This window comes from Nerophis ophidion, linkage group LG12, assembly GCF_033978795.1.
Source record: "Nerophis ophidion isolate RoL-2023_Sa linkage group LG12, RoL_Noph_v1.0, whole genome shotgun sequence".
NCBI classification, from domain to species: Eukaryota; Metazoa; Chordata; class Actinopteri; order Syngnathiformes; family Syngnathidae; genus Nerophis; species Nerophis ophidion.
This window is the reverse complement of record NC_084622.1, coordinates 59282712-59302130: the sequence shown is the minus strand read 5'-3', so window position 1 is coordinate 59302130 and position 19419 is coordinate 59282712. Positions and strand designations below refer to the sequence as shown.

Sequence of the window (19419 nt, the reverse complement as noted above, 5' to 3'; positions counted from 1 at the left end):
GGCCATTCGTATTGATGCTAATTAGCTAAGTTTAACAAACTATATTTTTGGAGAACTAAACAGTGATGGTGATGTTGTGGTTTTCGGTCAAGAATTTTGAGCGATTGTTTGTGCAAAGTTTCCAATGGCCTCAGAGTTATTTTGCTTGCCTGTGACCAACATGTTTTACATTAATAAAAACGAGACATAATCATTGCATTAAAATAACTTTGAGCTGCCTCCAGTGTTAACAAATTCCTGATACATGTGAACGTTTTATGTTGTATTTAAGACTTATTTCTGATGTATCATAAAGCTCCTGATTGGAAGTTACCATTTGCTATATTTGTTACATCTTTGTTACAAGGGACAATGCACATGAATACACATACAAAATGTAAAGATGCCAAATGGTAGCCAAAGGCTAGGTCCCATCTGCAGTCCGCGGCAGGTTGATGACCCAAGATCAGGGCAGATCAGGAACAAAGTGACCGAAGTAGTTCAAGTGCATAGAAATGCTAAATTGTTGCAATTAATAATTGTGCTGAAGGAAGTAAATACACATTTCCTTTGGCCTGGAATTATTGCACATAGTCCTATTACATGAGTAGTTAGAAATAACAGATGTATTTATGCATAGAAAATTGGACCAAAAAAAGCTAACAATAGTGTATCTTCGTATAAAGAACATTTCTTAAAATACGAATACATAACTTTTGCAATGGAAATTAAAATCCACAGTAATCATTGGAACTAATGGCTAGTATGTCTCGCTTTATTATATATAATAATATATATATATATATATATATATATATATATATATATATATCCAAGCTCTTGTCCTTGAATGTGATGTATCACCTACAACCCATCACATTTTAAAGCTAAAAAAAAAAGCTTACTATTAGCAGAAATTATTAAAAAAAACAAGTCCATGTGGAAATTATTTGCAAAAGGAAAAGGCCAGGGGTTCCTACTAATTCAACATTATGGTGAGTGTTCTCATTTATTCATTTTTCATGCACTTATTTGCTGTATTTATTTGCCACACGTGAAAATAATGCCTACATTAAACCGGTCCTTGTGAATTGAATTATATTGGTGCAAAAAAAAAAAAGGTTGGGGACTCCTGATCTACATCATATGTATTGGATATTATTTGCTGTGAATTTTGCATGAATTTTTGCTCCACGGTTTAATTTTTTGGAGTCTGTCTGCAAACGGTTCATTTGTGGAGGCATTCCATATATATTGCAAATGAAACTACTCCCCACTCTCTCAAAAAGTATCACAATGTACATTTTGAAAATACGCAATGTTGAAATATGTACCTTGAAGCTGAATGTAAACACTATTTGGTGTTTTTTTGGTCAAAAATAAAACTTCAACAGTATTTAAAGTGACCAATCACAAAATGAGGTACATTTTTCTCCGATCAATACGGAGCTGCGTTAAAAAAACCGCAATTGTCAACGTTTTTGTCACTGCATAACACACGGTGTTATGATGCGCACGTCAAGATTAGATGAAAATAATACTTTACATATTTACACTGTAAAATGTTTCATTGGAAATCCACAGCCAATGACTGAGCTAATTATTGCATTACGTTTACAGTAACATTTACAGTAATTTACTGTAAAATATATTTACAGCAATTTACCGGAACTGCACGGAAGTGAGTTTACAGTTAACATGTTTTCAGACCATAAGGTCTATATTCATACAATCAATCAATCAATCAATCAATCAATGTTTACTTATATAGCCCTAAATCACTAGTGTCTCAAAGGGCTGCACAAACCACTACGACATCCTCGGTAGGCCCACATAAGGGCAAGGAAAACTCACACCCAGTGGGACGTCGGTGACAATGATGACTATGAGAACCTTGGAGAGGAGGAAAGCAATGGATGTCGAGCGGGTCTAACATGATACTGTGAACGTTCAATCCATAATGGATCCAACACAGTCGCGAGAGTCCAGTCCAAAGCGGATCCAACACAGCAGCGAGAGTCCCGTTCACAGCGGAGCCAGCAGGAAACCATCCCAAGCGGAGGCGGATCAGCAGCGCAGAGATGTCCCCAGACGATACACAGGCAAGCAGTACATGGCCACCGGATCGGACCGGACCCCCTCCACAAGGGAGAGTGGGACATAGAAGAAAAAGAAAATAAACGGCAGATCAACTGATCTAAAAAGGGAGTCTATTTAAAGGCAAGAGTATACAAATGAGTTTTAAGGTGAGACTTAAATGCTTCTACTGAGGTGGCATCTCAAACTGTTACCGGGAGGGCATTCCAGAGTACTGGAGCCCGAAATGAAAACGCTCTATAGCCCGCAGACTTTTTTTGGGCTTTGGGAATCACTAATAAGGCGGAGTCCTTTGAACGCAGATTTCTTGCCGGGACATATGGTACAATACAATCGGCAAGATTGTATACAAAAGACGCATTACAGGTCATTTTATGATTTCTTTTTCCCCCAAATTGTTTAAATACTTCCTTGTAGTCTACATAACATGTTCTTTGTTCAAAATGGTGCATAGATATCCATTGGTGGATAGTCTTATTTACGTGCCTCCACTTCGACAGCGTCTTCTCCCCATCATCTTTTGTTGTATTGGTCATTTTTAGCGCTTCTATTCTGCCAGATATAAGTTAGAACTGTGCGCTACTTTATATTAGAGATGGCAACGGTGCAGAATGAATGCCCCACAACAAGAAGATAGAGAAAAAGGAGGAGCTTATTGGCTCCATTGTCGGACTATAATGGCGGACTTTGGGTAAACCTTTACCATAAATGGATAATCCGCTGACGTCAATTGAACAGGTCTCTTCTTGCAGTCTACACGTATCTCGTATGTGTGACTGCCATCTACTGTTCACACCAAATAACATTTTTTCCAGGTCAGTCAGCACAAACAAAATTAATAATTAAGTGCACACGACAAGTTGAGTTTATACCAAAAAGTTCTATTTAGGTTTCATCTGACCACATGACATTCTCCCAATTGTCTGATGTATCATCCATGTATCCATTTTGGTATAAACTCAATTTGTCGTGTTTTGAGGAAGAAGAATACTGAGTGCATCTCAAGAACACCACACCTACTGCTTCACAGTAGGTGTGGGACCCAAACAAGTTTTGCATTGAATATTGAACAAGCAAGGCTTATATAACTTTATAGTGACATGCAAAATCGAGTTTTGTTGGTAGCGGGGGTGTATATTGTAGCGTCCCGGAAGAGTTAGTGCTGCAAGGGGTTCTGGGTATTTGTTCTGTTGTGTTTATGTTGCGTTACGGTGTGTTTGTGTTTGTCATTCTTGTTTGGTGTGGGTTCACAGTGTGGTGTAACAGTCTTAAAGTTGTTTATACGGCCACCCTCAGTGTGACGTGTATGGCTGTTGACCAAGTATGCATTGCATTTACTTGTGTGTGTGTAGACGCCGCATATATTACGTGACTGGGCCGGCACGCAGTTGTACGGAGGAAAAGCGGACGTGATGACAGTTTGTAGAGGATGCTAAAAGCAGTACCTTTAAGGCACGCCCCCAATTTTGTTGTCCGGGTGGAAATTCGGGAGAATGGTTGCCCCGGGAGATTTTCGGGGGTAGGGCACTGAAATTTGGGATTCTCCTGAAAAAATCGGGAGGGTTGGCAAGTATGAGAATTAGCGTTGAATGCGGTGATACACCAGCACCGGCGGGAGGGGAAAAAGGTGCTAAGAATATCAAATGCAAAATACAACAAAAAGCGCTCCAACGGAGGCAATGCTAAGAAGCTAATCTTACCTGACAAAAAGGTTTACAAACAAATAAAGTCCCGTGGATCAAAAGGGTACAAAAACGTGGCGATGACTGTGGACATGGAACGCTGGAGGTACGCACAAAAGATAGGAAACACTCTGGACATGAGGAGGGCGAGACATTTCTACACATGAGGGAGGGTGACACAGGTGGGCACAGTCAGGCAATCAGGAAGGATGTCAGACCAGTGAAACAGGAAGAAGGGCAAGTGATCTGAAACGAGAGGCAGAGTCAGCATTTCAAAATAAAACAGGAAATGAAAAAACATGAAACCAGACGAAACCCAGACAAGACTTAAGATGTGACTTTAAGGTTTTACTACTTACGTATAAAATACTACACGGTCTAGCTCCATCCTATCTTGCCGATTGTATTGTACCATATGTCCCGGCAAGAAATCTGCGTTCAAAGGACTCCGGCTTATTAGTGATTCCCAAAGCCCAAAAAAAGTCTGCGGGCTATAGAGCGTTTTCATTTCGGGCTCCAGTACTCTGGAATGCCCTCCCGGTAAAAGTTCGAGATGCCACCTCAGTAGAAGCATTTAAGTCTCACCTTAAAACTCATTTGTATACTCTAGCCTTTAAATAGACTCCCTTTTTTCGACCAGTTGATCTGCCGTTTCTTTTCTTTTTCTCCTATGTCCCACTCTCCCTTGTGGAGGGGGTCCGGTCCGATCCGGTGGCCATGTACTGCTCGCATGTGTATCGGCTGGGGACATCTCTGCGCTGCTGATCCGCCTCCGCTTGGGATGGTTTCCTGCTGGCTCTGTGAACGGGACTCTCGCTGCTGTGTTGGATCCATTATGGATTGAACTTTCACAGTATCATGTTAGACCCGCTCGACATCCATTGCTTTCCTCCTCTCCAAGGTTCTCATAGTCATCATTGTCACCGACGTCCCACTGGGTGTGAGTTTTCCGTGCCCTTATGTGGGCCTACCGAGGATGTCGTAGTGGTTTGTGCAGCCCTTTGAGACACTTGTCATTTAGGGCTATATAAGTAAACATTGATTGATTGATTGATTGAAGACTTCACCCAGGTGTGACAGTGAGAGCTTTGAATGGTTGACCAAATACTTATTTTCCACCATAATTTACAAATAAATTCTTTAAAATTCCTACAATGTGAATTTCTGGATTTTTTTTCCCACATTCTGTCTCTCACAGTTGAAGTGTACCTATGATGAAAATGACAGACCTCTGTCATCATTTTAAGTGGGAGAACTTGCACAATCGGGGGATGACTATTTTTTGCCCCACTGTATCACGTATCGTGACATGGCCTAAAAAATATCGAGATATTAAAAATAGGCCGTATCGCCCAGCCCTAGTTCCAACACTTCCTTTTTGTTTATCAATGGTGACGTTGTGGTGCTTTGCAAAGCCATTCCTTTGTGAAAGGCTGGTATTCCCAAGCAAGTGCACTCCGTGTAGTCTAGTAGAGTGATTGTGAGAGTTTGCCAGCAGAGCGCAGTGAAGGAGCTTTGATGCAGCATCATCAGTGTTGGCAATCCTGTCTGAACGAAACCACATTTACTGTCCATCCTCCACCTCACCCTCTCTCTTCGCCCGGGGTGGTACCGCTGAATAACGCGAGTACGATAATGTTGCAACATTAATATGGGGATTGATGCCCTACTAATATTAAGTGATTTGCCGCTGTATGTGGTCCAGTGCATTAGGATAAGGCGATAGGGGACTTAAAGGTTGGCTGACCAGAATGAGAGCAGTTACACAGTCCATTTCCCTCTGTGCTGATTAGCATGTCAACTGTAAAGGCGCATCCAACCAGCCATTTAAGGGAAGGGGCCGTCAGGAATGCTTTTTATCAAAATGCCTCTAAAACCTGACTGTCACATTTACTTTGAAAAGTAGTGTGCTTGTTGTGATGGGGGCTTGGGTTGAATAAGAGGTTTTATTAGTGCAGGCTGAGGGTTATTTGGGGGACAAACTTACATCTAAAGTTACCCTGGATGAGTGACAACATCCAGAGACATCTCAAGTTACATAGCTTACCTCTCTACACCCATTTTCAGTCACCATCAAATGTTTACATACACTTACAGTGTTTCCCACAGGTCAGGCATATATTTGTGGTGGTGTGGTCGGGCAGAACGCGGAGTTGGAATATAATTACAACACTTTATGTACATATTTATATAATATGTAACTACAAGCTCTATTCACAGACAGAGTCCCATTGCTTTTATCAGCGATAAAATCCCTATTTAAGCCTGCCTTTGCTGTTTGCTCATCCTCGCATTCTAGTTCCTTTTTTTTTTTCTTCTTTTTTTTTTTTGTCCTGTCCAGCTTCTCAGGCAAATCATATAGAGCAGGGGTGCCCATTACGTCGATCGCGAGCTACCAGTCGACCGCGGGGGGTGTGTCAGTCGATCTCCAGCCAGGCTTTTTAAAAAAATAGACCTAAAAATGAGTGATCATCAATCTTCACCAAGACGTCACTTAAATGACATTCACGGTACCGGAGGGTCTTGTGAGATGACGCTGGCTGCTGCAAGATCATTATTATGAAAATATGACCGAGAGGAAGGTGAGAAACACTTTTTATTTCAACAGACTCTCGCGCCGTACCTTCCGTCAAAACTCTAAAGGCCGACTGCACATTTCCTATCTTCACAATAAAAGCCCTGCTTCATGCTGCCTGCGCTAACTAAATACAGAGTCTCGGAAAACTGGCGTGCACAAGCGATCCCTCAGAAAGCTGGCGTGCACATCACTTGTGCACGCCAGCTTTCCGAGACTCTTATTTTGTTAGCGCAGGCAGCATGAAGCAGGGCTTTTATTGTGAAGATAGGAAATGTGCAGTCGGCCTTTAGAGTTTTGACGGAAGGGACGGCGCGAAAGTCTGTTGAAATAAAGTGTTTCTCGCCTTCCTCTCTGTCATTTTTTCATAATAATGAACTGGCAGCAGCCAGCGTCATCTCACAAGACCCTCGGGTGCCGTGAATGTCAATCAAGCAAGCTACGGAATTTGCCGCCAATGTTTTTCTTGTAAAGTGTATGGAAGCTGGATGAATTAGATGTCAAAAACCAACCACTTTCATGTGGTATTGTAGAGAAAGGACAACTTTTTTTCTCCTCCATTTGAAAATGTGGGCGTTATCATCATTACTGTCTGATTCCAATCAATGCAAGTCATCAGAATCAGGTAATACACCAACTTATATTCTTGTCTTTGTGAAAGAAAGACATCTATATGTGTTACACATGCTTGTATTATCATTAAACACATTTAACTTGTTTACAAAAATGTCTCTTTCATAAATAAATAAATATAAATGATATATATAAATGAGGTAGATCCCCTCGAGTTGGTCAATTGAAAAGTAGCTCGCCTGCAGAAAAAGTGTGGGCACCCCTGATATAGTTGATGTAGATGCCCATATCGGCTGTTCAGATTTACTTTACAAAAATAGTTTATTTTTGATGCAACAGGTGACGTCGCTGATTCCCGATTGTGGTAAAATACTTTTTGTACTTGTTAGCTTCCACGCTATTCCTTTGTTTATTCCCTAGCTCACATGCTAGAGCTTTTAGTTCCTTCTAGCTCCCATGCTAGTTCTGTTTGTTTTGTCTTTAGTGCCTTGTGCAAGTGTTTCTGTTCCTAGTCTGTTTTTTAGTATAAATAAATCATCATTTCCTACCTTCACGCTGTGTCCAAGTCCGACTGCATAATTTGAGAGAACAAACCCGCACCACGATGCCAGCGAAACGTCACATTGGTTGCATCGAACAGAAACTATAATGCGAGGATGAGCAAACGGAAAAGGCAGGCTTAAATAAGGATGATAATCACAAAGCAGGTGCGCGTGAAAAACAAGAGGCAGGTGACACTAAATGCCTAGCTATGGAAACGGAAACAAACCGGAAGTGCCACCAGGAACAAAGGAAGACAAATACCAAACAGGATGTGATACAAAACAGAACAAAACCAGAATATGACATGATCCAAGTAGCGGATCATGACAGAGTCACTAGAGAAAAGCGCTATATAAATATAATTCACTTCACTTGTACACCGGCGCATCTTATAATCTGAAAAATATGCTAACTCAACCTACATTTGCTCGCTGTTTGCTCAATGATTTGCTAGAAACATCTCTATGATGTACAGTATGTCTCTATCAGTTTTCCTTTTGTTCAAAGTGTCAAGAATAAATGGCGGTAATCCATTTTTTTGTCTCGTAAACATGAAGGAAAGGGTTTCGTGCTGATGGATGAGTCGGCTTTTTGGCTTCAAGTGTTGAAACTGTGATGACAAAGGTGAACTGGAACCTCTTACCTATGCATCCCCTGTGGATAGAGGAGCCGTCGCAGCCGCGGTGTCATCAACATTCACACGGCGCCTCCCTGAATACTGATTTTTTTTTTTTCTCCGTTTGTTGGTTCACATTAGTCCTCATTTTCACTCCGCGCCGTCTTCCACTCTAAGTTCATTATCTCCAAAATGAAGTCAGTTCTGGCTCACAGTCCCAAATGAGGTCAGTTTTTATGTATATGTGGAATTAAAGAATGAAAAACAACCACAAAAAAAAAAAGGGGGGCTAAAGGTTGCTTACTCCAGTATGCCATTATTCCTAAGGAGATGTAATACGTTATGAAATATGGAATGAATTACAGCATAAATGGCAACCTTTTTTTGGGAAGGGCCAGAAAGGAGTTAGGTTCCATTCAGGTGGGAATAAAGCAATAAAGGGATAACGGAGAGTTAAGGCAACTGCAAATAGGTCCAACAATACAAGGCTCAATCACTTCTGAGCAGAGGTGGGTAGTAACGCGCTACATTTACTCCGTTACATCTACTTGAGTAACTTTTGGGATAAATTGTACTTCTAAGAGTAGTTTTTATGCAACATACTTTTACTTTTACTTGAGTATATTTATAGAGAAGGAACGCTACTTTTACTCCGCTCCATTTATCTGCAATCAGGTCGCTACTGGCTACTTTTTTTTATCGATCTCTTAATGCACTATTTGTTTGTTTTAATTTTGTCAGACACGCATTCAAAGTAGGAACTACGCATACCGGTACAAGGGGGCATGGATAGCAAGGTAATCGAGGGTGTGTGAAGTCATGAGGCAGAATGAAAAAATTCCAGAACGATAAACAGAAAGCAAGTGACATAAATAGTGGCCGTGGTAACTAGAAACAGGTGTGAGAGGCGTGACTAGGGGAAACAGGTGGAAACTAATGAGTAGCTATGGCAACAAAAACAAACTAGGAAGTGGAAAAAACGGTACAAGATTCCAGAAAACAAAACAAAACATGATCAAACATAAAACCAGATTTACAGGCGTGACAAATACAGGTAGTCAGGACCAACAACCTGGTCCAGAACGTCGACAAGACCAAGGAGATCATCGTCGACTTCAGGAGTTTCCAGTCCAGCCACACTCCACTCTTCATCCACGGCATCCGAAATCCGATGAAATATTATACAACTAGTCCAGGGGTGTCAAACTCAAATACAGAGCGGGCCAAAATTTAAAACTGAACGAAGCCGCGGGCCGAGGTTGAACAAATTAATCCTTTACTAGGGACCCAAACAAGTTTTGCATTGAATATTGAACAAGCAGGGATTATATAACTTTATAGTGACATGCAAAATCCAGTTTAAAATAATAATGTTTAAAACATATCAATGGCATATCAAATAAAATAAAAATACAAATTGAATGCCTCTTTTCGGCGGCGGGTTTGAGTTGGGGCGGGGTTTTGGTGGTAGCGGGGGTGTATATCGTAGCGTCCCGGAAGAGTTAGTGATGCAAAGGGTTCTGGGTATTTGTTCGGTTGTGTTTATGTTGTGTTACGGTGCGGATGTTCTCCGGAAATGTGTTTGTCATTCTTGTTTGCTGTGGGTTCACAGCGTGGTGTATATTTGTAACAGTGTTAAAGTTGTTTATACGGCCACCCTCAGTGTGACCTGTATGGCTGTTGACCAAGTATGTCTTGCATACACTTGTGTGTGTGTATGAGCTGCATATATTATGTGAGTGGAGGAAAAGCGGACATGGCGACATGTAGATAACGCCAAAGGCAGTGCTTTTACAGCCCGCCCCCAATATTATTGTCCAGGTGGAAATCGGGAGAAATTCGGGAGGGGTACTGAACTTCGGGAGTCTCCCGGGAAAATCGGGAGGTTTGACGAGTATGAGTATTAGTGGTGAATGCGGTGTTACAGGTTTAATGTTAATTTGATATTGCCTCAAGGGCCAAATTAAATTACACGGTGGGCCAAATTTGGCCCGCGGGCCAGAGTTTGACACCCATGGTCTAGTCTCTTACGTTAATGAGCTAAATGATATGATTTGATATTTTACGGTAATGTGTTAATAATTCCACGCATAAGTCGCTCCTGAGTATAAGTCGCACCCGTGGGCAAACTATTGAAAAAAACTGTGACTTATAGTCCGAAAAATACGGTATTCATTACTTATCGTGTTAGGCAATGTCAGCTAAGATTTATCTGAGAGCCAGATGCAGTCATCAAAAGAGCCACATCCGGCTCGAGAGCCATAGGTTCCCTACCCCTGAGCTAATGCAACAAAATACCGTTCTTATCTGTACTGTTAAGTTCAAATTTGAATGACGATAAAAGTAAGTCTACACTGAAAAAAATAACTCGTAAGATTTACTTGAAAAAATTATTGTAAGTATTTGCACGCAAATGATTTAAGTAAAATATAATGCTGCAATATCAAATAACACTCACTTGCTAGGATCAAGTAAATTCTACTTACCATATACAGCAGGGGTAGGGAACCTATGGCTCTCGAGCCGGATGTGGCTCTTTTGATGACTGCATCTGGCTCTCGGATAAATCTGAGCTGACATTACTTAACACAATAAGTAATCAATAATTCCACTGGGAATCACAGTGTTAAAAATAATGTTAAAAATATAAAAATGCTCATCCATCCTTTTTTCTACCGCACCTGTTCAAGAAGTTGCCTTAAGGGTAAGAAAGAATTAATTTATTATTGGTTAGTGTAGGGCTAGCCCTCTTGGGGGTTCTTCAATAAGGCCCAGGTGGGCCTTTTACACACCTGTCGCTTATTTCGAGGCCGGTCCTGGCAACACCCTGCTTCGCTGCAGACCTGCAGGCCACGCCCCTTCCTAAGTTAGCTTCAGAATAACGTTATTACAAAGAATAAGAGACCTATTATACTCTGGAAATGTTGGTCTTACTTAAAAATGCACACTTTTAGTTGTGTTCAGTGTTAAAAATATATTATATGGCTCTTACGTAAATACATTTTAAAATATTTGGCTTCTTGGCTCTCTCAGCCGAAAAGGTTCCCGACCCCTGATATACAGTAACATAACAGTTTTGGAGATATTAAGTAACAGTTACTTAATTACATCCAATTTTTATGTCATATTTGTTTTAACAAATTAGGTAAAGTCTACTTGTTTTTCATCAGCAGGAACATCATTTTACTCAAAACTTTAAGTCAATTTTAAATACCGTATTTCCTTAATGAGGCGCCGGGGCGCTAATAATCTTAAAACCTCTTCTCACCCATGCGCTTATTAATGACAAGTAGTATAAAACTGAGTGTGATGAGAAAAAGTTTACTACAAAATCATTAAGTGGCCGCGGCCCGGTGGTTGGGGACCACTGCACTACAGCACCCACTTTTACAGCATTTTGTGTACATGCCGGACGAACGCATGCGTTCCGCTCCTCATCATACAAGATTGCACTACATACTTAGTCAATAGCCATACCCTGTATACTGACGGTTGTGATATAAACAACTTTAACATTCTTACTAATATGCGCCACACTCTGTGAACCCACACCAAACACATTTCTGGAGAACATCGACTCTGTAACACATTATAAACGCAAGATAAGAATTACCCATAATGCCACCGTGCAGTACTCTGTGAAGTGATTCTAAAGGCCGGAGCAGAGCCAGTCGGCCAGAGCCTGTTGTGCATCGTCGTGCATGCGTTTCAAAACACTAGATTTTCAGAGTAAAGTTTACGTAATATTTTTAGGTTTATGTACGTACAACCATTAAACATTTAAATAGTATGAGGAAACATAAGTAAAACTTACTCTTCCCCCATAATTGTGGTTGCCAGTGTTCTGTTCTACATGGTAGTGTGCTGGGGGGGCAGTACATCTAAGAAGGACAGCTCCAGACTTGAGAAACTGATCAGGCGGGCCGGTTCTACAATGGGAATGAAACTGGACTCACTGGTGACGGTGGCAGAGAAGAGGACTGTTGACAAACTATTGAGCATCCTGGATGATGCCAGTCACCCTCTGCATAGTGTTATCAGGAGCCAGAGGAGCCTGTTCAGTTCTAGACTGCTTCATCCCAAGTGCAGGACTAATAGACTCAAGAACTCCTTTGTCCCACATGCCATTAGACTGTACAACTCCTCTCTGGGACGGGGGTCTAACATGATACTGTGAAAGTTCAATCCATAATGGATCCAACACAGTCGCGAGAGTCCAGTCCAAAGCGGATCCAACACAGCAGCGAGAGTCCCGTTCACTTGGGAGCCAGCAGGAAACCATCCCAAGCGGAGGCGGATCAGCAGCGCAGAGATGTCCCCAGCCGATACACAGGCAAGCAGTACGTGGCCACCGGATCGGACCGGACCCCCTCCACAAGGGAGAGTGGGACATAGGAGAAAAAGAAAAGAAACGGCAGATCAACTGGTCTAAAAAGGGAGTCTATTTAAAGGCTAGAGTATACAAATGAGTTTTAAGGTGAGACTTAAATGCTTCTACTGAGGTGGCATCTCGAACTTTTACCGGGAGGGCATTCCAGAGTACTGGAGCCCGATATGAAAACGCTCTATATACATGGTCACTACTGCCTACTTTGTCTTGTTATATTCTTATTTTACTGTTATATTGTTATTCTTTTTGTAATTTTTCTCTATTTTGTTTCCTTTTAAACCCCCATTATTTACTTTTTACTCTTTTTTTAAATTGATCTCAACTCTGTACACTGCTGCTGGAATTTTAATTTTCCTGAAGGAACTCACCTGAAGGAATCAATAAAGTACTATCTATCTATCTATCTATCTATCTATCTATCTATCTATCTATCTATCTATAATTCATGTGTTACGTTAATAAAATGTTTAATTATACTTAAAAAACTCTAGTTCTTATTGAATGTTAAAAATACTAGGTATAAATTATGACAGTTACTGTAATAGAGTTTACCGCACCAAAAAGTCACTTTTTTCAGTGTAAGTCTGAGGTGCAAAACAATTAGCGATCCGCCCTCTCTGAATGGCAACATTTCCTAGCTCCATCCATCCATCCATCATCTTCCGCTTATCCGAGGTCGGGTCGCGGGGGCAACAGCCTAAGCAGGGAAGCCCAGACTTCCCTCTCCCCAGCCACTTCGTCTAGCTTTTCCCGGGGGATCCCGAGGCGTTCCCAGGCCAGCCGGGAGACATAGTCTTCCCAACGTGTCCTGGGTCTTCCCCGTGGCCTCCTACCGGTTGGACGTGCCCTAAACACCTCCCTAGGGAGGCGTTCGGGTGGCATCCTGACCAGATGCCCGAACCACCTCATCTGGCTCCTCTCCATGTGGAGGAGCAGCGGCTTTACTTTGAGTTCCTCCCGGATGGCAGAGCTTCTCACCCTATCTCTAAGGGAGAGGAAACTCATTTGGGCCGCTTGTACCCGTGATCTTATCCTTTCGGTCATGACCCAAAGCTCATGATCATAGGTGAGGATGGGAACGTAGATCGACCGGTAAATTGAGAGCTTTGCCTTCCGGCTCAGCTCCTTCTTCACCACAACGGATCGGTACAACGTCCGCATTACTGAAGACGCCGCACCGATCCGCCTGTCGATCTCTTGATCCACTCTTCCCCCACTCGTGACTCCTAGGTACTTGAACTCCTCCACTTGGGGCAGGGTCTCCTCCCCAACCCGGAGATGGCACTCCACCCTTTTCCGGGCGAGAACCATGGACTCGGACTTGGAGGTGCTGATTCTCATTCCGGTCGCTTCACACTCGGCTGCGAACCGATCCAGTGAGAACTGAAGATCCCGGTCAGATGAAGCCATCAGGACCACATCATCTGCAAAAAGCAGAGACCTAATCCTGCGGTCACCAAACCGGAACCCCTCAACGCCTTGACTGCGCCTAGAAATTCTGTCCATAAAAGTTATGAACAGAATGGGTGACAAAGGACAGCCTTGGCGGAGTCCAACCCTCACTGGAAATGTGTTCCTAGCTCTGTCTTTAAAAACGCGGTGAATAATTTATATTATGAAGAAAAATGAGTAATCCCAAGCCCTTTTAAGTAAAGGGGCATAGTCGCTTTCCGTGTAGCACACGATGCAGTTAGACTATTGATTATACGTCTTTAAACCTGGATATCTTCTTTACAAGTTCTGTTTTCCACTTAAGCGGATGTGCATATTTTGTGTCTTCATCTACCTCCGTCCTTACAGGGATGCATAATGTAGCATGTTGCGTAACACCGTCGGTTTCATTCACACAGCCACAGCTCGAGGAATAAACAGATGCTTGGATGTTCACATTTTGCTGGGAATTAGTAACACCCCTCTACAAAAACCTTCAGAAAGCCAAACCGACACTAAAATTATTCCTGTTCATTAAGAGCGTAGGTTTAATCCCAGGAACATTGTGTGGGTTGTTATAGGTGGTGCCATCATGGCGGTGTCGTCGGGACTTGGTTGGCTCTGTTACTCACTGAGAAATCCCCCGCAGCAAGGATCGCACTGCTTTTTTTTTTTTTTTTTTACAAGAAAAAGGGATATAATCAACTATAACACAGAAACGTATGCACACACACGTTATTTTATGTCTGGATCATAGCTCAAACCCTACACTGCAGCACTTCTGTTTGCACCAGGCCAAGACAGGATGACCCTGTGAGTAAAAACCACATCAGTCCCTTTCCACGGAGAAATCCTCAGGCTACTTTTGACCTCATGCCGGACCGAGGAACATTCCAAATACAGTGGGGCAAGAAAGTATTTAGTCAGCCAGCGATTGTGCAAGTTCTCCCACTTAAAATGATGACAGAGGTCTGTCATTTTCATCATAGGTACACTTCAACTGTGAGAGACAGAATGTGGAAAAAAATTCCAGGAATTCACTTTGTAGGAATTTTAAAGAATTTATTTGTAAATTATGGTGGAAAATAAGTATTTGGTCAACCATTCAAAGCTCTCACTGATGGAAGGAGGTTTTGGCTCCAAATCTCAGGATACATGGCCCCATTCATTCTTTCCTTCCACCATAATTTACAAATAAATTCTTTAAAATTCCTACAATGGGAATTCCTGGAATTTTTTTTCACATTCTGTCTCTCACAGTTGAAGTGTACCTATGATGAAAATGACAGACCTCTGTCATCATTTGAAGTGGGAGAACTTGCACAATCGCTGGCTGACTAAATACTTTTTGCCCCACTGTACATTCCCAACGATGCATTTTACTTCTCTCTCAAAAATAGCCAGGCGATGTCACCTCGGTTCATTCCACCGAGTCCCTGTGCATGTTAGGAATCATTAATAATGAAGGAATCCTCTGCCTGTTTCTGGCGTTACCTTTCTGCTTTTGGACCGGGATTCAAGGTGCTTGAAGATCCCTCTCAAAGTCGACCTTGAGGCTTGGACTTGTTTTGAACTTTTTTCTTTCACTTACAGCTCACTTTAGCTTCTATGTCGCCCGTCAGGGAATTTCCATTTCTCTTAGACTTTTGCGCCTCAGGTCCACAAACTGTGCAGGAAACAGGTTGAGTGCCTAACCTGTCTAATACACCGTTGGCATGCTCGTTAAGCCCTTCTACCTGTCAACCTCAATGGGAGACTCTCCAACCGTCTGCCTGCCTCTGAGGATTTTCAGCTTGGCTGCACTGGCAGACGTGGGGAGATGTTTATTCCAGCCAAATGTCTTTGGGCAGAAAAAGTTATAAAAAAAAAAAAAGGCACTGCTTACACATTCATTGTTGCTTATTTTCTTCACGGTAGGACTTTCCAGTGTGTGCGAATGCCTTGTGAGATATTGTAACTGCCATATTGTAACTGCCATGACGATGCCAGCAGCAAGTAGGATAAGTTAGATTTCACCTTGTGTTAGGGATATGCCAATTTGTAACATTCTATATTCCATATTGTCTTGAATGGAACAACACTATGCACATGATGTACTTATGAGCAGAGGTGGGTAGAGTCGCCAGAAATTGTACTCAAGTAAGAGTACTGTTACTTTAGAGATTTATTACTCAAGTAAAAGTAAGGAGTAGTCACCCAAATATTTACTTGAGTAAAAGTAAAAAGTATGTTGTGAAAAAAATAGCAATGAGCAAATTCAAAGCCAGGAATATCTCTTAAGCAACTAAAACAATAATATATATTAAATAATAGTACTTTAAAATAAAATTAAAAAATGGCACATTGAGCCACAATAACTTAACAGCACCATAGGCTCAGTAGGCATTCATTGATTTGATTGATTGATTGATTGATTGATTGATTGATTGATTGATTAAAACTTGTATTAGTAGATTGCACAGTACAGTACATATTCCGTACAATTGACCACTAAATGGTAACACCCCAATAAGTTTTTCAACGTTTATCAATTACTTAATCAATGACCAAGTCGGGGTTATCCACCTCATATATACATACACACACATTTCATTTATACACACACATATCGTATATATATATATATAAATATATATATATATATATATATACACATACATTTATATATACAGTATATCATTTATATTTATTTATTTTGCCGTTTTTGTTGACATGTTGAAGGTGTTTTAATGAATATACATGCATGTTTAACATATAGATTCCTATCTTTCATGAAGACAAGAATATAAGTTGGTGTATTACCTGATTCTGATGACTTGCATTGATTGGAATCAGACAGTATAGTGCTGATAACGTCCACGTTTTCAAATGGAGGAGAAAAAAAGTTCTTCTTTTCTGTCTAATACCACATGAAAGTCGTTGGTTTTTGGCATCTTATTTGTCCAGCTTACGTATTCGTTTTTATACACTTTACAAGAAATACATTGGCGGCAAACTCCGTAGCTTGCTAGCTTGTTTGCGCTGGCTTTCGGAGACTCTTATTTTGTTAGCGCAGGCGCGATGGAGCGGCACTTTTATTGTGAAGGCAGGAATTGGGCGATCAGTCTTTAGGCTTTTGACGGGAAGTACGGTTGAAATAAAAAGTGTCTTTTTTCCTTTACACTTTTGATTGATTGAAACTTTTATTAGTAGATTGCACAGTACAGTACATATTCCGTACAATTGACCACTAAATGGTAACACCCCAATAAGTTTTTCAACTTTTTTAGGTCGGATTCGACGTGTGACGGTCACGTGACCACCTGGCTCTGTTTGATTGGTCCAACGTCACCAGTGACTGCATGTGATTGGTGAAACGCAGGCATGCGTAGTTCCTACTTTGAAGCTCTGTCATTAGCAAAAACATACATTTATAGATCGATATAAAAAAGTAGCGAGTAGCGAGCTGAATGTAGATAAATGGAGCGGAGTAAAAGTAGCGTTTCTTTTCTATAAATATACTCAAGTAAAAGTAAAAGTATGTTGCATAAAAACTACTCGTAGAAGTACAATTTAACCCAAAAGTTACTCAAGTAAATGTAACGGAGTAAATGTAGCGCGTTACTACCCACCTCTGCTTATGAGAATTAAGTTATAACAAGGTATGCTTTCATTTTTGTTTGTAATAGGATAGTCAATATTTTTTGTACATACAATAATCATATAACAACTCACCAATGACATTTATTTATTATTTGTATTTTAAATAATAGTGGTTCGGGCATCTGGTCAGGATGCCACCCGAACGCCTCCCTAGGGAGGTGTTTAGGGCACGTCCAACCGGTAGGAGGCCACGGGGAAGACCCAGGACACGTTGGGAAGACTATGTCTCCCGGCTGGCCTGGGAACGCCTCGGGATCCCCCGGGAAGAGCTAGACGAAGTGGCTGGGGAGAGGGAAGTCTGGGTTTCCCTGCTTAGGCTGCTGCCCCCGCGACCCGACCTCGGATAAGCGGAAGATGATGGATGGATGGATGATTGTATGTTCTTGCTTATGGTTAGCTTAAAGCATATAGTCTATGTTAATTAGGGAGAGCATTTACTTTTTTATTTAATTTATTTAAATAATCAATTACTCATACATATATATACCTATAAAAATATGTATACAGATACGTATATATATATATATATATATATATATATATATATATATATATATATATATATATATATATATACGTATCTACGCGGTATTGCTCGGTTGGTAGAGTGGCCGTGCCAGCAACTTGAGGGTCGCAGGTTCATTTCCCGCTTCCGCCATGCTAGTCACTGCCGTTGTGTCCTTGGGCAAGACACTTTACCCACCTGCTCCCAGTGCCACCCACACTGGTTTAAATGTAACTTAGATATTGGGTTTCACTATGTAAAGTGCTTTGAGTCACTAGAGAAAAGCGCTATATAAATATAATTCACTTCACTATATATATATATATATATTTCACCTTTTTTTCTTTGGTACATAACTCCACATGTGTTCATTCATAGTTTTGATGCGTTCAATGACAATCTACAATGTAAATAGTCATGAAAATAAAGAAAACGCATTGATATATATACATATATATATATATATATATATATATATATATATATATATATATACATATAAAATAAAAAGGTGATCCATCGTCTCCGTGTTATGTTTGTTTAATAGACAGTACTATTTTTACTGTTTTCAAAGTGTAAATACTTTCACTAAAATCTGGACTTTTAACCCGTTATTCATTTTTACATTGTTTTTATGGCGACATTGGCATCACTATACATACTTTTTTATTTACAAACTCTGTTCAAGTACCAATGTTCATTAAAAAAAAAATGTAAATAAATAAACTAAAAGTAATCAATATGTTTTACTTGATAAAGCTTGATAGAAGGCAACAGTTAACATGGGAACAATTTAACTGTTTGCAGTTTAGACAGTTTTTTAGGTATCAAAACTGTCACGCCCAGGAAATCATGCTTTGTTTTGGTCATGTTATGTTTTTTTTTTTTTTGGACATTCAGTTCTTGCGTTCGCACTTGCTTGTTTTCTTTGTTTCCATAACTACTCATTAATTTTCACCTGGCCCTCATGTCACTCCCAGGTCCTCAGTTCTCACACCTGCTTGTTAATTATCACTGTTAGTATTTAAGCCACAGTTGCCAAGTATTCAGTCTGGCAAGTTTTCCTACCTACATACAAAAAAACGAAAAGAACTATCTGTATTTACAGTCCTCCTCGTAAGCAGCCGCCCTGCCAACACCCACACACTCCGTCACTAGCCCTGTGGTGCACTCGCAGTCTGAACTCACAAAACTCCTTGACTTTAGCGGTTTAGCTCGGTTGGTAGAGCGGCCGTGCCAGCAACTTGAGGGTTGCAGGTTCGATTCCCGCTTCCGCCATCCTAGTCAATGCCGTTGTGTCCTTGGGCAAGACACTTTACCCACCTGCTCCCAGTGACACCCACACTGGTTTAAATGTAACTTAGATATTGGGTTTCACTATGTTAA

General features: G+C 41.0%; 1 protein-coding gene across 1 annotated transcript in view; it reads left to right on the top strand.

Moving 5' to 3' along the window:
* Positions 1-19419, top strand: part of LOC133563638 (tetraspanin-9-like) — a 165669-nt gene that overhangs the window by 53593 nt on the left and 92657 nt on the right. The gene's annotated exons all lie outside the window — the stretch shown is intronic.